This window comes from Musa acuminata, chromosome BXJ2-7, assembly GCF_036884655.1.
Source record: "Musa acuminata AAA Group cultivar baxijiao chromosome BXJ2-7, Cavendish_Baxijiao_AAA, whole genome shotgun sequence".
NCBI lineage: Eukaryota > Viridiplantae > Streptophyta > Magnoliopsida > Zingiberales > Musaceae > Musa > Musa acuminata.
In genome coordinates, this window is record NC_088344.1 from 23,718,753 (window position 1) to 23,735,741 (window position 16,989).

The following is a 16,989-nucleotide window of genomic DNA, read 5'->3' on the forward strand; positions in this document are numbered from 1 at the left end:
TCAGATTGCACGATTCTGCAATCAGAGAATTATTGTGAATACGATTTAATTAAATTTTTTTTATACTTACAAATTAGGAGGTCGTTTTCACGATTAAATAAATCTTTGAATTATGCTTTAGAAGGATTTCGTTATATTTGCGTTTTCTAAAACATTTTTTTTTCTTTCTACGTATGTTTCCTTTGCAAGATTCTCTTTAATGAGGATTAAAATGATCTATTAATTGAAATTAAAATTACAGCAAATTTCCTCAGAACAAAATTATTAGAAGCAAACATAAATGCAATCCGATTAACGTTTTTCTATGCACACGATTAGATATGTGCGAATATTTATACATTCGCCCGAAACAATGCATTATCAATCAGGTAGGTAGCAAAAAATAAGATACTGATCATATGTTTCACATGGCTGAAAACCTACAAAATGTGGTGGCTCACAAGCCTCCGAGACAAACGCATTATGCTCTCTTGGATCACCAATAGCCACATTATTTCCACGGATAAAAAGCCAAACAACTCGATTCGTGTGGGGTTTCGTGTGGAAAGACGAGTTGCTTGTTTTTTTGACATGTCCCCCCATAATTGGCTTAATGGGTTGGATATCATCCTCACAAGTTTCATTTGGTTTTGCTATAAATCAAAAGAGTTTTTTTTGGTCTTTTCTTGTGGTGCTCAAACCATAGTTTCTTAGTCTCTCATGAGAAAAAAAGGAGTATGAAAAAAGGGAAGGGAACAAAATATTTCAGGCTGTGAGAGAGAGAGAGAGAAGCTTGTGTTTTCTATTTTTTATCACAAACTTGAGGTTCTCAGTAGGGTTGGGGACATTATTGAAGGTGAAGGCAAAGATAAAACAAACGGACCGTGGGATATTACCGTGGAAACAAATGATGCACCACAGCAACTCTATCACCTCATGTCTCAAGAGTGGAGCATGGAGATCATGATGTTGATCTTTCAGTGCAAATTTATTAGTGCTCTGTCTTGCTCGATTGTTGCTGTGTTCTTTTGATAGCAGAAAAGATTTCTTTAACTATATAACTATACGAGGAAATCTCTTTCAGAAAAATCATCCCTCATAAATAGGAGAGAAATATGTTAATGTATTCAAGCTAAATCTACTTCAATAAAGCTTCTTCAATAATTGTTCTTATCTTCCATTCTTTCATCATGGTATCAGAGCTGTTTGCCTAGAGCAAGCTCTCTTCTCGCTGCCGACTCATCACTGTTGCTTCTCCACTTCCGGTGACAAAAGAAAAGGCTTTCTACTACTGCTTTTCCATCGTTAGGCCATTGGTGCGACAAATCTTTCCTCCTCGGCGAACGACAACTATCTTCTTCACTATCCCTCTATGCCAAAGTCTGTTCCCTTCTACTGTGGTGTCTCTAGTGCTACGCTCACTAGCACTGCCCCATCTTTCCTCTTCTGCTGCACCTCTATTGCAGCTTTCTCCTCTATTGTACCTTTGCTGTAGCTTCCTCTTCTACTATAGCATCACTGCAACATCGCTGCAACTTCCTCCTTTGCAGCTTCTTCCTCTACTACAGCATTGCTATAGCTTTTTCCATTGCTACAGCTTTCTCCTCTGTTGCAATTGTTGCCGTCGAAGTCGTAACAATAGCAACAGCAACAACAGCAGAAGCGTTATACTCTTGCCCTACTCACGAAGTCTCTGGCTCATAAACTATTTGCTTTACATCAATCCAAGATTGGTATCCTTAACAGGAGCACCATCAGGGCATGATAGCAGATAAGATTTTCCCAACTATATGAGGAAATCTCTCTACTCTATTGAGGGAAATCCTCTATTCTATTGAGGAAAATCCTCCCTCCTAATCTGTATAAATAGGAGAGGGATATATTAATGTATTCAAGCTAAAGCAACTTCAATAAAACTTTTTCAATAATTGTTCTTATCTTCTATTCTTTCCATCACTTCCACCTTGATGCAAAGCAATATGCATGTTTTTAAGGGATCGATAACCAAGTTGCTTACTTGTGACATGATTTCTCATGAGAGAAGCGAAGAAGGATTGAAATAATAGTTTATGGAGTCATTAAAAAAGGATGAAACTACAGTGGTCTTTCTTGTTGCTCCATTAGTGATTTCTAGGGTAAAAAAATACTATGGTAAAACGTAAAAAAGGACATACATGAAGTTGAATACTTAATGTTCAAATGTTGATGATGGTGATGGCCGATGATATCTCTCTCGGCCCAATTTGATCCTCAGTTATATGTGTAGGAGTTTAGAAATGATTGAGGAGGTGACTTAGGTGCTCGCTTGAGAACTGACCTACAAAAAGATCATAATCGAGTTGGGTGTCAAATTATATCCTTATGACGTTTAAACTAAAGTCGAAGTGGAGAGTGGAGTATATGTGAATAGTAATTAATCTCAATAACAATAAATTAATAGACCTTTATCGTAGATTGGGCTAAAGAGAATTCTCCCCCTATCATTTGTCACCCCTCCACCCCCAATGGTATCAGGGTCTTCCAATGACACCGAGGCATGCCTCACTCCAATTCTAGCATGATAGAAGAGCTCTCGATGTATTTGATAGTTCTTGTGTGTCAGGCTTGTGGTTTCCCACCTTCCATAAGCGTCTCAAGCATATTTTCATGCATATCCTCAAAGTAACACTTTGGATGTATTTTCAATCTGAACATGTGAGGGACATATTGTGCATATTTTCATACTTAGCTCGAGAGGAGTGTCTCAGGCATAATTTCATGTTTATCCCAAAAGGGATATCTTAGGTGCATTTTCATATATAACCCGAGAGGGGTGTCTTAGATGCATTTTCTATTCCTAGTCCGAGAGGAGCATCTTGGCTGCATTTCGTACTTAGCCTGAGAAGGGTGTCTTTTAACTAGCCCCAAACTTGATTGTGTTAGTTATAGATGCCATATAAGTCAATCATATGAGTGATAACACTTGTGACATGCTGTGACAATCTCTTTGCTTATTATTACTGACATTTAGGTCCTTGGATCTATGCAATGAGAATTGGATCATGATGAGATCACGATAATGAGACCGATTCACCTTTAAACACATATTATAAATCATCCCGGTCATATGTTACTCGAGAAGGACATCGAGATAACTTGATAGACCGGTGCACTATATACTCGTCCATATAATGGAGGCGACTGGTCTCATAGTTGCACGTGTGGGGATAGCAGAGGTATAGTGTAGGTGCTCATTAGAGAATGAATTTACTGATTGGTCCACTTATGAAATACTGGATGGTTAATGATACCTGACATCAGACAACGATTTCGTAGTCCCAATTGTATATCTGGTTAATGATACCTGATATCAGATACCAAAGATGTCTTGTTTGAGTACTCCATTCTTTGACGTCAGACTTATAAGTTTGAAAGTTTCATATCTAGTACAACTAGTTCTCAAGAATAGCAGCCAACCTTATGAAGGAAATTGTGTGTCAACAGAGGATCATCCACTCTCGATATCATGAGAGGAATATCCTATATGTTATTGCTCAGACAAAATCCCTAACTAGGGTCGTTCGGATTGAGAGAGAAGGAGTTCTCCGGGAGAATCCGATTAGAGTGAAACTCGGACAAGATTCCATATGGGCCTGACGTTATCATGTACAATATATAGTCTTTGGGATATTAAATGGATGAGGAACTATAGACACATAATAACTGTGGACAAACATATCCGATGGATTAGATCTTCTTGTACCGTTTGGGGATGATGGCGTAGTGGCATAGTATGACCATAGTCGATGAGTCAAATGAATTACTATGGAGATAATAATTTACTATATCAAAAGGAGCTTTGATAAGATCAACTCACGACCAGCTCGGTATTGGGCCTAGAGGGTCATACACATATAATGGATATTGTGACGAGTGGATGTGCGGATATGAGATATCCACACAGCCCCAGTTTGGATCTTGTAGATAAAATCCAATTGAATAATTGGATAAGATCCAATTCGATAAGTGAATGAGATCCAAGTAGATAGTTGGATAGAGATCAAACTAGATAATTGGATAGAGATCCAATGAGGATAAGATCCGGTTAAGCTACTTGCACCTCTATAAATAGGAGGAACTTCATGATTCATAAGTTAGAGCTATTGGTGGTTCCCCCTCCTATTATCCTTAGTCTCCTCTTCTCCTTAGCTTTGGTAGCCTTGTGGTGCATGTGGAGAGGGAGATCCTGCAGCGATCTGAGGAGCGTCATCGTTGCATCTGTGGATCACTACCAAAGAAGAGTATGCGAGTGCTTCTTCATCCATTTCATCAGATCTAAAAATTTCGAGAATATAGGATCTCCTTAAGTAATAGTTCTAACACGATACATGCAGTTTTTTATTTTTACAGTTTTCTCACGCATCAATCATCACATAACAACCTAGTACTTAACTTTGGGAAATTTAGTTTTGTTTTTGTTTACTGCTGCGCATGAGATGTCGACCAGTAGATTTTCCAATAGTGATATTAGAGCTAGGTTCGTTATGCGATGATTGGCTAATAAATTACATATGACGTGTTTAATCACGTAGAATTATAAACTACTTAATTTTTAGATTCTAAAGACACATTATTTGGTTATCTTTAGAGCAGTCTTTTGATGTTAAATTTGTTGACGTAAACTAAGGCAGTAACTGTTGCTTCCCGATGGATCGACCGGAGGAGGCGCGCGCGTAAGTTATGGAGGAGTCGCTTGTCTGTCGAGGCAATGACCGTGAGTGAGTTTCCTGTGGCAGGGCAGCGCCTGCCCCTAACGTGCGTAGGCTGCACATGCTCGTAGATAGGCAACTTGAAAGCGAGGTGGCATCCGTCGGCGGTCGCCAGCCCACGGGCAGGCCACCTGCAAGCCAAGGGGTGCCCGCGAGCACTGCCTTGCGTGTGGCAACTGCTAGCAAGGCGTCAACCGCCCTTGCACGAGGTGGCACCGCAAGGGCAAACCGCCTTAGTGCGAGGTGGCTGCCTAAGGCGGCATCCGCCTGCTGCGTGGGACCGCTGCACTATCGCCTGCCAAGCGGCAACAGCAAAAGTGGTGGCTACTAACCTTGGCGTCGGTAGTAGGGAGGCGACGTCCACCGCATGCAGAGCAAGAATTAGGGATTTTTTTTTGGGTGAAGGATAATTTTATCCCTGTGAATTTTAAAAATTTTATATACTGTCCTTTTATCCAAATTATCAAAATATCTTTCAGAATAAAAAAAATTCCTACATATCCCTAGTTTCATAAAATATTAATTAATTAAAATTTTTAATTAACTATTATTACTTATCTAGTAATCCTACGTAATGATATATGCATGTGATGTATGATGTGAGAAGATGATCAGTGGGATATGTGTATGTGATTATTATTATTGGAGCCTGAGAACCTTTATTTTTCGTTCATTGTTGGGCCTGCGTACTTGTAATTATATTATAATTACATGAGAGCACAACGGAAGGCTAGAGGTGGCAGTGAGACCATTGAAGCTGATTCAGATGATTACGACACATGGAGATGAGTCGAGGTGTCGGCAGATCCGACGATGACGAGATGGATGATCACCATACATAAAGATATACTAATGCACACATAGATCTTGATATAAATGATTAGGCCTACTAGCTCAGGCCTAATCATATTAGGTTGTGATCCATAATCATTTAGTGTGTTTGTGCATGTGATTGCTATATACATACTAGATAAGTATATATATTTACATGCGATGTAAATATATATTAAATATGTATGTATACGACATGTCATATTAGGAGACTGAATCTAAATCCCCTCCTACGATAATATTAAATCGGTAAGTGTGAGGTAATTAGATTGACCCACATGGCCTTCTATCATTATAGGTAGGAACCGATTCCCGACGTAGGATGAGTTGGTCAAGTCTCTCGAGACTCACTTATATCGCGATTCGCTATCTTACCTATGATATAGAGATGTCACCGGTGACTTGAGGATATGTTATGCTTGGTCGAGTCCCTCGAGGGTATATCATCAATCAGACTCATCTTGTAATGATGATGATAACTTAACTGGATATCATGGTTGGTCGAGTCCCTGGAGACCATAATGGTTCAAAGGCTAAATAGGACAGTGATAGGACCCTAGTACGGTTGGGTCATACTCAACCAAGAAGTAGCTAATAAAATCCTATGAAATTGTAATAAACTCCACCTAGCTGCCTCTATCCTATAAAGAAGAGTGGCTAGGGTTTATATTTGGGCCTTTGGGCTTCCTAGCCACTGCCCCCTTTTACTGGGTTGGTTGGTTAGTGTTATGCTAGTCATAGGTGCCCAGCAAGCCAATCACGTGAGTGATGGCACGTGTGACTTGATACAGAATCTTTTTGCTTATTATATTTTGGCGTATATCACTTTATAACTATTGCATAAATGCATATATATATTGTGATGTCCTTGGATTTGTGCAATGGGAATCGGATCGTGATGAGATCACGATAATGAGATCGATTCACCTTTAAACACATATCCTAAATAATCCCGGTCATAGGTTACTCGAGAAGGACATCGTGATAACCGGATAGACTGGTGTGCTGTATACCCGTCCATATGATGGATGCAGTTGGTCTCATAGCTGCTCGTGTAGGGACACTAGGGATACAGTACAGGTGCTCATTGGAGAATGAGTTCACTGATTGATCCGCTTACGGAATGCTGGATGGTTGATGATGCCTTATTGTCAGACAGCGATTCCGTAGTCCTAGTGGTGTATCTGGTCCTTAGACTTGAGACACCAAGGATGTCCTGTATGAGTGCTCCACTCTTTGATACCAGACTTATAGGTTTGGCTGTTCCCAGATCTAGTACAGCTGGTCATTGGGAGTGGTAGTCGACCTTACGAGGGCTATTGAGTGTCGATAGAGGATCATCCACTCTCGGTATCATGAGAGGAATATCCCATGTGTTCTTGCTCAGACAAATCCCTGGCCAGGGTCATTCGGGTTGAGAGAGAAAGAGTTCTCCGGGAGAATCCAATTAGAGCGAGACTCAAGTAGAAACCGTATGGGTCTGACAGCACCATGCTCGATATACGGTCTCTGGGATATTAGATGGATGAGGGACTATAGGTACATGGTAACTGAGGACAGACAGGTCCAATGGATTGGATTCCCCTGTATCGTCTGGGGACTACGGCGTAGTGGCCTAGTACTTCCGTAGTCGATGAGTCGAGTGAATTATTACAGAGATAATAATTCACTTAGTTAGAAGGAGTTCTGACAGGTATGACTCACGGCCAGCTCGATATTGGGCCTAGAGGGTCACACACATATGGTAGGCATTGCGATGAGTAGAGGTTCGGATATGAGATATCCGACGGAGCCCTTGTCTTATTGGATGCAGATCCAATACCCACTAGGGAAAAGGACCCATTAGGGTTTTGACACGGGATCTCTATAAATAGGAGGGATTCACAGCCTCATAGGCTAGAGTCTTTGCTTGCCCTTCCTATTCTCCTCTCCCTCTCCACCTCAGAGTAGGCCTGGAGTTTTGAGGAGCGTCGTCGCAACCCTGCTGTGTGGATCACCGCTAGAGAGGAGGACGCTTGACCTCCTTCACCCTCTCCTGAGGATCTGCAAGGAAACAGGGATATACGATCTCCCTAGGTAACACAATCTATATACGCAGTTTTATGTTTTGCGGATTTTGCGCACCAATCTTTGCACGACGACGAACATCTTTTTGGGAATCGGGGATTTTTGTTTTCTTGTTCTTCCGCTGCGCATATGATGTCGCCCCCCATGATTTCCCAACAGTGGTATTAGAGCCAGGTTGTTCGTGCGAATGATTGGTTTTTGAACTGCGTGTGTTGTGTTTAGGAAGAATATTGATGTCAAAATCGTTGACGCAAAAGCAAGGAAGGGCAGCAACAGTTGCTGCCCTCGATCTGCATGCCTGCAGCCAGCCGCAGCCGCAGCCAGGCAGCACAGCGCCGGCGCATGCGCAAGCGTTGTGCCTGTAGTAGCCGGCCGGCGATCTGCTTGCAGCAGGCTTGCGGCCGGCGGGGCTGGGAGCCCGCTCGGTAGAAGCGCCTGCGGCCACTGAGCCCGCGGGCAGAGGCGCCGCGGGGCAGCAGCGCGGGCTGAGGCACCGCAGGGCAGCGGCGCCTGTGGCCGCTGCTCCCACGGGCAAAAACCCCGCAGGGGCGGCCGCCAGCGAGACAGCACCACCTGCTGGCGCTGACTCGCGGGCAGAACCGCCCGCGAAGGCGGCGGCGCCCACGGGGGCGCCCACCTGCAGCGGCAGCGACCCCAGCGGGCGTGCCACCTGCAGGCGAGGGCAGTGCCCTCGCCCTCGCCGCACAGGCCGCCGCCAGCAGGGTGGCGGCGGCGGCGGCGCAGCAGCGAAAAGGGGAAAGGGTATTAGGGTTTTCTGCGCAAAAGACAGTTTTGCCCCTCGGAATTTGAGAAATTCCAGTTTCTGTCTTTTGTCCAAATTACGAAAATACCCTTAGGAATTGAGAAATTCCCTATATATCCCTGATTTCAGAAAATATTAATTAATTAAAAGGTTTAGTTGATTATTATTTTTATTATCTAGTAGTCCTACATAATGACGATTATTTATACATGTGATGTATGATGAGTGGACGGATGATCATGGACCGTGTGATGTGTGTACTTGTGATTATTATTATTGAGGTCTGCGAACCTCCATTATATTTCTCGTTTATTGTCGGGCCTGCGTGCCTATGATTAAGTTGTAATCACATGAGGAGGCGCAGCGGGAGCGTGGAAGCCATAGCGGGACCCACGAGACGGACGATCGTGATGCATGAAGATGCATCAAGATGTCGACGGAACCAACGAGGACGAGATGGACGATCACAAGGCATGGAGATGCACCGTTGCACACATAGATCTTGATGTGAGTGATTAGGCCTACTAGCTCGGGCCTAATCATATTAGGTTGTGGTCCATGATCATCTGGTGTGATTGCTTATACACATACTAGATATGTATATATATTTGCATGCGATGTAGATATATATTAAATATGTACATGTGTGACATGTCATAATAGGAGACCAAATCATAGAAACATCTCTCGATAATATTAAGTCGGTAAACGTGAGGCAATTAGATTGACCCACGTGGCCTTCCATCGTTATGAGTAGGAACCAAATCCCGGTGTAGGTTGAGTTGGTCGAGTCCCTCGAGACTCACCTATATCGCGATTCGCTATCTTGCTTACGACATAGAGATGTCACCGGTGACCTGAGGGCATGATATGCTTGGTCGAGTCCCTCGAGGGTATATCATCAAATCAGACTCATCTTGTAACGAAGGTGTTGACTTAACCGAGCATCATGGTTGGTCGAGTCCCTCGAGGCCATGGTGATTCGGAGGCCGAACAGGACGGGAATCACAAGGAGTTGTGATCGGCAAGAGTTGTCTACCTTTTAGGCTTAGTGTGATTGGTCGAGTCCCTCGAGGTTACACTAAGACGCTGATTGGATCCTGAACCCCACTAGAAGTCTGCCGGAGACTTCCGTTTCACGTGCTGAGGGTGTCGCGTGACTCGTTAGTAAAATAGTGGGAGCATATTAAGATAGAAGTCCATATCTTGATTGTTTATTTCTTGCAAAATCTGCATGTTATTCATTTTTGCTACATCTTTATTTTCAGAAAATGTCGCTTTCAAATCCCTTACGTGGCATACTTGATGTCAACCGCCTCACTGGTCCAAATTATACGGACTGGCTCCGTAACTTGAGAATTGTTCTCACAGCGGAGAAAATCGTGTACGTCCTTGATACAGTGATGCCTACGCCCGAAGAAGGGGCAAGCGAGGATGAGATCGCTCGCTACGTGAAGTACATTGATGACTCCACTCTTGCTCAGTGCTATATGTTGGGCTCTATGACTCCAGAGTTACAGAGACAACATGAAAAGATGGATGCCAGATCCATTCTCCTACATGTCCGTAAATTGTTTGAGGAACAGGGAAGGACTCAACGATATGAGATATCCAAGAGCCTTTTCCGCGCTAGGATGACTGAGGGGACACCGGTTCAGAACCATGTCCTAAAGATGATTGAGTGGATAGAGAAACTCACAGGTCTAGGAATGGTCCTAGAGGATAACTTGTGTGTGGACATTGTGCTTCAGTCCCTACCAGATTCCTTTTCACAGTTCATAATGAACTTTAATATGAACAAGCTTGAGGTGACTCTCCCAGAGCTCCTCAATATGTTGAGGGAGGCAGAGAGTACTATTAAGAAAGAGAAGCCAGTTCTCTACACTGGTGAGACCAGAAAGAAAAGGAAAGCAGAAAGGTCCCTTAAGAAGGGAAAGGGCAAGGGCAAACAAAGTAAAGCAAAGGTTGCTAAGAAAGACCCAACAAAGGACAAAGGCCAGTGCTTCCACTGTGGTAAAGATGGGCACTGGAAGAGAAACTGCAAAGAGTACCTTGCAGAAAGGGCGAAACAAAAGCTTGATGAAGCTTCAGGTACATTCATGATCGGTCTCCATTTGTCAGACTCTTATGATAACACATGGGTATTAGATACCGGTAGTGCTTATCATATATGTAATTCGTTGCAGGTTCTGGCAAGGCCTAGGAGACTAGAGAGAGGCGAGATGGACCTCAAGATGGGTAATGGAGCAAAAGTTGCTGTTTTAGCTGTTGGCGAGGTCGCCCTACATCTGCCTAGTGGAGCTTTTATTGCATTAGATGCATGTTATTTTGTTCCTTCTATTATCAAAAACATTATCTCCATTTCATGTTTAACAGTTAGTGGATATAAATTTGTTTTTGAGAACAATGGTTGTTCGATATTATTAGATGATAAGATCATCACGAAAGGAACATTGCATAATGGTTTATTTATGTTAGACACCACTCCACATATCATGAATATAAATATGTCCAAAAGGAAACGAGATGAGTTGAACAGTGCATACCTGTGGCATTGTAGGCTAGGTCACATCCATGAAAGAAGGATTCAAAAGTTGCTAAATGATGGATATCTAGATCCATTCGACTATGTGTCATATGCAACTTGTGAGCCTTGCATTCGTGGAAAACTGACCAACTCTCCATTTAGTGGAACTGGAGAGAGAGCCACTGAGTTGTTGGAACTCATACATAGTGATGTATGTGGACCCATGTCAACTCATGCCATTGGAGGTTACTCCTACTTCATTACATTTACTGATGATTTCTCAAGGTATGGATATGTGTACTTAATGAAGTACAAGTCCGAGGCCTTTGAGAAATTCAGAGAGTATAAGAATGAGGTGGAGAACCAGACTGGAAAGAGTATCAAAACTCTTCGATCAGATCGAGGAGGTGAGTACTTAAGTACAGAGTTTACTCACTTCCTCAAGGACCATGGGATATTATCCCAATGGACACCTCCTTATACACCTCAGCTCAATGGTGTCTCTGAAAGGAGAAATCGTATATTATTAGATATGGTACGGTCCATGATGAGTTTCGCTGACCTACCCATCTCATTCTGGGGATATGCCCTAGAAACCGCAGCTTACCTTCTGAACAGAGTTCCAACTAAGTCGGTGGTGTCTACACCATATGAGATATGGAAAGGGAAGAAGCCTGATCTTAAAGTAGTTAAGATTTGGGGCTGCTCTGCCCATGTTAAAAGACACAACCCCGATAAGTTAGAATCAAGGACAGGGCGATGTAAATTTGTGGGATACCCCAAGGAAACTTGTGGGTATTACTTCTATCATCTCAAGGACCAAAAGGTCTTTGTAGCTAAGAGAGCAGTGTTCCTTGAGAAGGAACACATTCTTGACGGAGACAGTGGGAGAATGATAGAATTGAGCGAGGTTGGAGAACCAAGCTCAAGCACCACTCTACAGCCCGAGTCTGTTCAGGTATCTAATACACAAGTTTCAACTTTACGCAGGTCTGATAGAGTATCCCATCCTCCTGAGAGATATGTGGGACATATTAGAGCAGAGGATGTAGAGGATATTGATCCTCAGACCTACGAGGAGGCTATTATGAGTATAGACTCCGGGAAGTGGAAAGAAGCCATGAATTCTGAGATGGATTCTATGTACTCCAATAAGGTTTGGAACCTAGTTGATGCACCCGAAGGTATTGTACCCATCGGTTGCAAGTGGATCTTTAAGAAAAAGATCGGAGTAGATGGAAAGGTAGAGACCTATAAAGCAAGGCTAGTGGCTAAGGGGTATCGTCAAAGGCAAGGTGTTGACTACGACGAAACTTTCTCACCCGTAGCAATGCTAAAATCCATCAGAATTCTATTGGCTATTGCAGCACACTATGATTATGAGATCTGGCAGATGGATGTGAAAACCGCATTCCTCAACGGGAACCTGGAGGAGGAGGTGTATATGATGCAACCTGAGGGATTCGTGTCCAAGAACTGCCCAGATAAGGTGTGTAGGTTGCTTAGATCCATTTATGGACTAAAGCAAGCTTCCCGAAGTTGGAACATAAGATTTGATGAGGCAATCAGATCTTATGACTTCGTTAAGAACGAAGATGAGCCTTGTGTATACAGAAAGGTAAGTGGGAGCGCTATTAGCTTTTTGGTGTTATATGTGGATGACATCCTCATCATTGGGAATGACATAGGAATGCTATCCACAATAAAGGCTTGGTTATCTAGACACTTCTCCATGAAGGACTTAGGAGAAGCATCTTATATCTTGGGGATTAGAATCTATAGAGATAGATCCAAAAGGATGCTTGGCTTGTCCCAGTCCAGGTACATAGAAACTATTGTCAAAAGGTTTGGCATGGAAAATTCCAAAAGAGGTCTCATACCGATGAGACATGGGATATCGCTTTCTACGAGTATGTCCCCAAAGACTCCAGAAGAAAGGGCGAACATGGATATGATACCTTATGCCTCAGCAATAGGGTCTATCATGTATGCCATGCTATGTACTAGGCCTGATATAGCGCATGCTCTGAGTGTCACGAGCAGGTATCAGGCGGATCCAGGCTTGGAGCACTGGAAAGCAGTAAAGTGTATCCTTAAGTACTTGAGAAGGACTAAGGATCTTTTACTAGTATATGGAGGTAATAGCCTTAAGGTTGAAGGCTACACTGACTCAAGTTTTCAGTCTGATGTCGATGATAGCAAGTCGAATTCAGGGTATGTGTACACCTTGAATGGAGGAGCAGTGTGCTAGAAGAGTTCCAAGCAAGATACCACTGCTAACTCGACCACAGAGGCGGAGTACATTGCTGCATCGGATGCAGCAAAGGAGGGAGTCTGGGTGAAGAAGTTCATCACAGATTTGGGAGTCGATACAGATAGCGACAAGTCGACTTCCTTATATTGCGACAACTATGGGGTGATTACTCAAATAAGGGAACCCGGGTCTCATCAGAAGTGTTCTGAGGAGGTTCCAGCTTATCAGAGAGATCGTAACCCGATGATATGTAGCAGTGGAAAGAGTTCCATCCGAAGATAACATTGCAGATCCACTGACAAAGCCGTTGTCTCAGATTGTCTTTGAGCGTCACAGGAGTCTGATGGGGATCAAACACATAGGTGATTGGCTTTAGGTCAAGTGGGAGATTGCTAGTCATAGGTGCCCAGCAAGCCAATCACGTGAGTGATGGCACGTGTGACTTGATACAGAATCTTTTTGCTTATTATATTTTGGCGTATATCACTTTATAACTATTGCATAAATGCATATATATATTGTGATGTCCTTGGATTTGTGCAATGGGAATCGGATCGTGATGAGATCACGATAATGAGATCGATTCACCTTTAAACACATATCCTAAATAATCCCGGTCATAGGTTACTCGAGAAGGACATCGTGATAACCGGATAGACTGGTGTGCTGTATACCCGTCCATATGATGGATGCAGTTGGTCTCATAGCTGCTCGTGTAGGGACACTAGGGATACAGTACAGGTGCTCATTGGAGAATGAGTTCACTGATTGATCCGCTTACGGAATGCTGGATGGTTGATGATGCCTTATTGTCAGACAGCGATTCCGTAGTCCTAGTGGTGTATCTGGTCCTTAGACTTGAGACACCAAGGATGTCCTGTATGAGTGCTCCACTCTTTGATACCAGACTTATAGGTTTGGCTGTTCCCAGATCTAGTACAGCTGGTCATTGGGAGTGGTAGTCGACCTTACGAGGGCTATTGAGTGTCGATAGAGGATCATCCACTCTCGGTATCATGAGAGGAATATCCCATGTGTTCTTGCTCAGACAAATCCCTGGCCAGGGTCATTCGGGTTGAGAGAGAAAGAGTTCTCCGGGAGAATCCAATTAGAGCGAGACTCAAGTAGAAACCGTATGGGTCTGACAGCACCATGCTCGATATACGGTCTCTGGGATATTAGATGGATGAGGGACTATAGGTACATGGTAACTGAGGACAGACAGGTCCAATGGATTGGATTCCCCTGTATCGTCTGGGGACTACGGCGTAGTGGCCTAGTACTTCCGTAGTCGATGAGTCGAGTGAATTATTACAGAGATAATAATTCACTTAGTTAGAAGGAGTTCTGACAGGTATGACTCACGGCCAGCTCGATATTGGGCCTAGAGGGTCACACACATATGGTAGGCATTGCGATGAGTAGAGGTTCGGATATGAGATATCCGACGGAGCCCTTGTCTTATTGGATGCAGATCCAATACCCACTAGGGAAAAGGACCCATTAGGGTTTTGACACGGGACCTCTATAAATAGGAGGGATTCACAGCCTCATAGGCTAGAGTCTTTGCTTGCCCTTCCTATTCTCCTCTCCCTCTCCACCTCAGAGTAGGCCTGGAGTTTTGAGGAGCGTCGTCGCAACCCTGCTGTGTGGATCACCGCTAGAGAGGAGGACGCTTGACCTCCTTCACCCTCTCCTGAGGATCTGCAAGGAAACAGGGATATACGATCTCCCTAGGTAACACAATCTATATACGCAGTTTTGTGTTTTGCGGATTTTGCGCACCAATCTTCGCACGACGACGAACATCTTTTTGGGAATCGGGGATTTTTGTTTTCTTGTTCTTCCGCTGCGCATATGATGTCGCCCCCCATGATTTCCCAACATGTTAAGGGAAAAAAGGGTAACTCACTTAGGAAGTAGCCCCTAGGGCTAGGGTTTGGAGCCATATATAAGCATGTAACTCCCATCTCTTTGGGCATAAGATCAATCTATAATTGTAGCCATGTAACTCCAAGGAGAGATCTCCCTCAAAGATCAATCTATATAGAATTTCTCTAGGGTTCTATGATCTGGTATCAGAGCAGCGATCTTGTTGCTTTTACTGCCACCTCTACTGCCCACCACTAGCCAAGCAATTCCCACAATTGCTCTGGATGTCGACATCTCCACTATCATCTTCTACCGTAGATCTACTTAATCTACTGTCGTCACATCCAATTACATCAAAGATCGGGTATTCTCCTATCACCAATACCTTTTGCTACTGCAATTTTCCATTCAAAATACCAAGAAGAAGTATTTTTTTCTATCTCGTGCTGTGAACTCCTTTCGTCGTAAAAGTTATCATCTTTGCGAATGAAGGATTGCTACAGAAAATTACAACCGCATATTGTTGCTTTTAACCGATCTATTTGCTTTCCTTCTTGAACGAAATTTCTTATACACTTCATAGATCATCTTGGCTTCCATCTAAGATTGATATATTGAGGAATTCATCTCTAAAAAATTCTTGTATTGTTGTAAATTTTCATCGCAAACCGCTGAAATTTTTAAATTAGAATTCTGCTATCGTAACTTGCACCAATCTCCTTGCTATTATACTGCCAAAATTTTCTTGATTAAATTTGTCATCATTGTTGTTATCTAATCCGAGATTTTGATCTCAAATTCTCTTCTCAAATCTCTCAATTTTTGCTAGAAATTTCGTCGAGAAACCGGTGTTTCTTCGATGATAATTCTGCTCATACAAGACAATACTTATCTGCAGCAACTTCCACCGATTTCTATCAAACCTTTGCTGTCATCTATCACAAATCTAAAACTTTTTTCCTAACCTTCATCTACTACTATCATAGCTCTAAAGCTCCACTAAACTACACCCTTAAACTACACCCAAAATAGTAAAAAAACAAGTCTAAAACCACAACCTACATCCACCAATCTACCAATCCTTTTGACCACCACTTCTCTCAACCAATACATACCTTTAACCCGACAACAAAAGATAAATCTTAACATTATAGATTTGGAGGCATATACTATAGCATCTGAGGAGGCAATCAATACTAAATTCGAAGCCTTCGAGATCGAATGGAGGATAAGATTCAGACTCTTTTTACCGAACTCAATTTGGGTCGACCATCAAGCCTAAAGAAATCACATCAAAGGGAGAGATCTGACCAATCACACCAAGCCCGAAGAGATGACTTCCAAGAGAGGGGAGGCTCTATGATCGATCCCCACTATCCACGCATGAGGGTGGACTTCCCTAGATGGGAAGAAGGAGACCCGATTAGTTAGATCTCGCACACGGAGCGATATTTTCGGTACCACAAAACCGCGGATGCATCTATGGTAGAAATTACAGCTATACATCTTGAAGGGGATGTCATATAGAAGTTTGACTAGTTCGAACACATTCATGGAATCCTCCTTCTTACACCCCTCTTCTCCTTTCCACAAGTTTAGGAGACAACCTTTATAAGCACACACTTCTCTCTAAACAGAATTCTAAGTTTAAGCTAGAGGAGGGGATTTCTCAAAAGATTTCTACATCATTTTCTCACTTCTAAACTCTCCGTGATTGTGTAAGTTAACCAGGGATGAGAGAGGTATTTATATGCTTTAAGTTGATTCAAACTCGAAGCCTAAAAAGGTCTCATCCCAGGTTTCCTGGGTACTGACGGTACCACCGCCGTTCTTGGGCGATACTATCGCCGTAGGATCTACCACTGGGTGGTACCACTGCCTGACAGGGGCGGTACCATCGCTGGCAGCATTACTACTGGTGGTACCACCACCCAGCCTGGGCGGTACC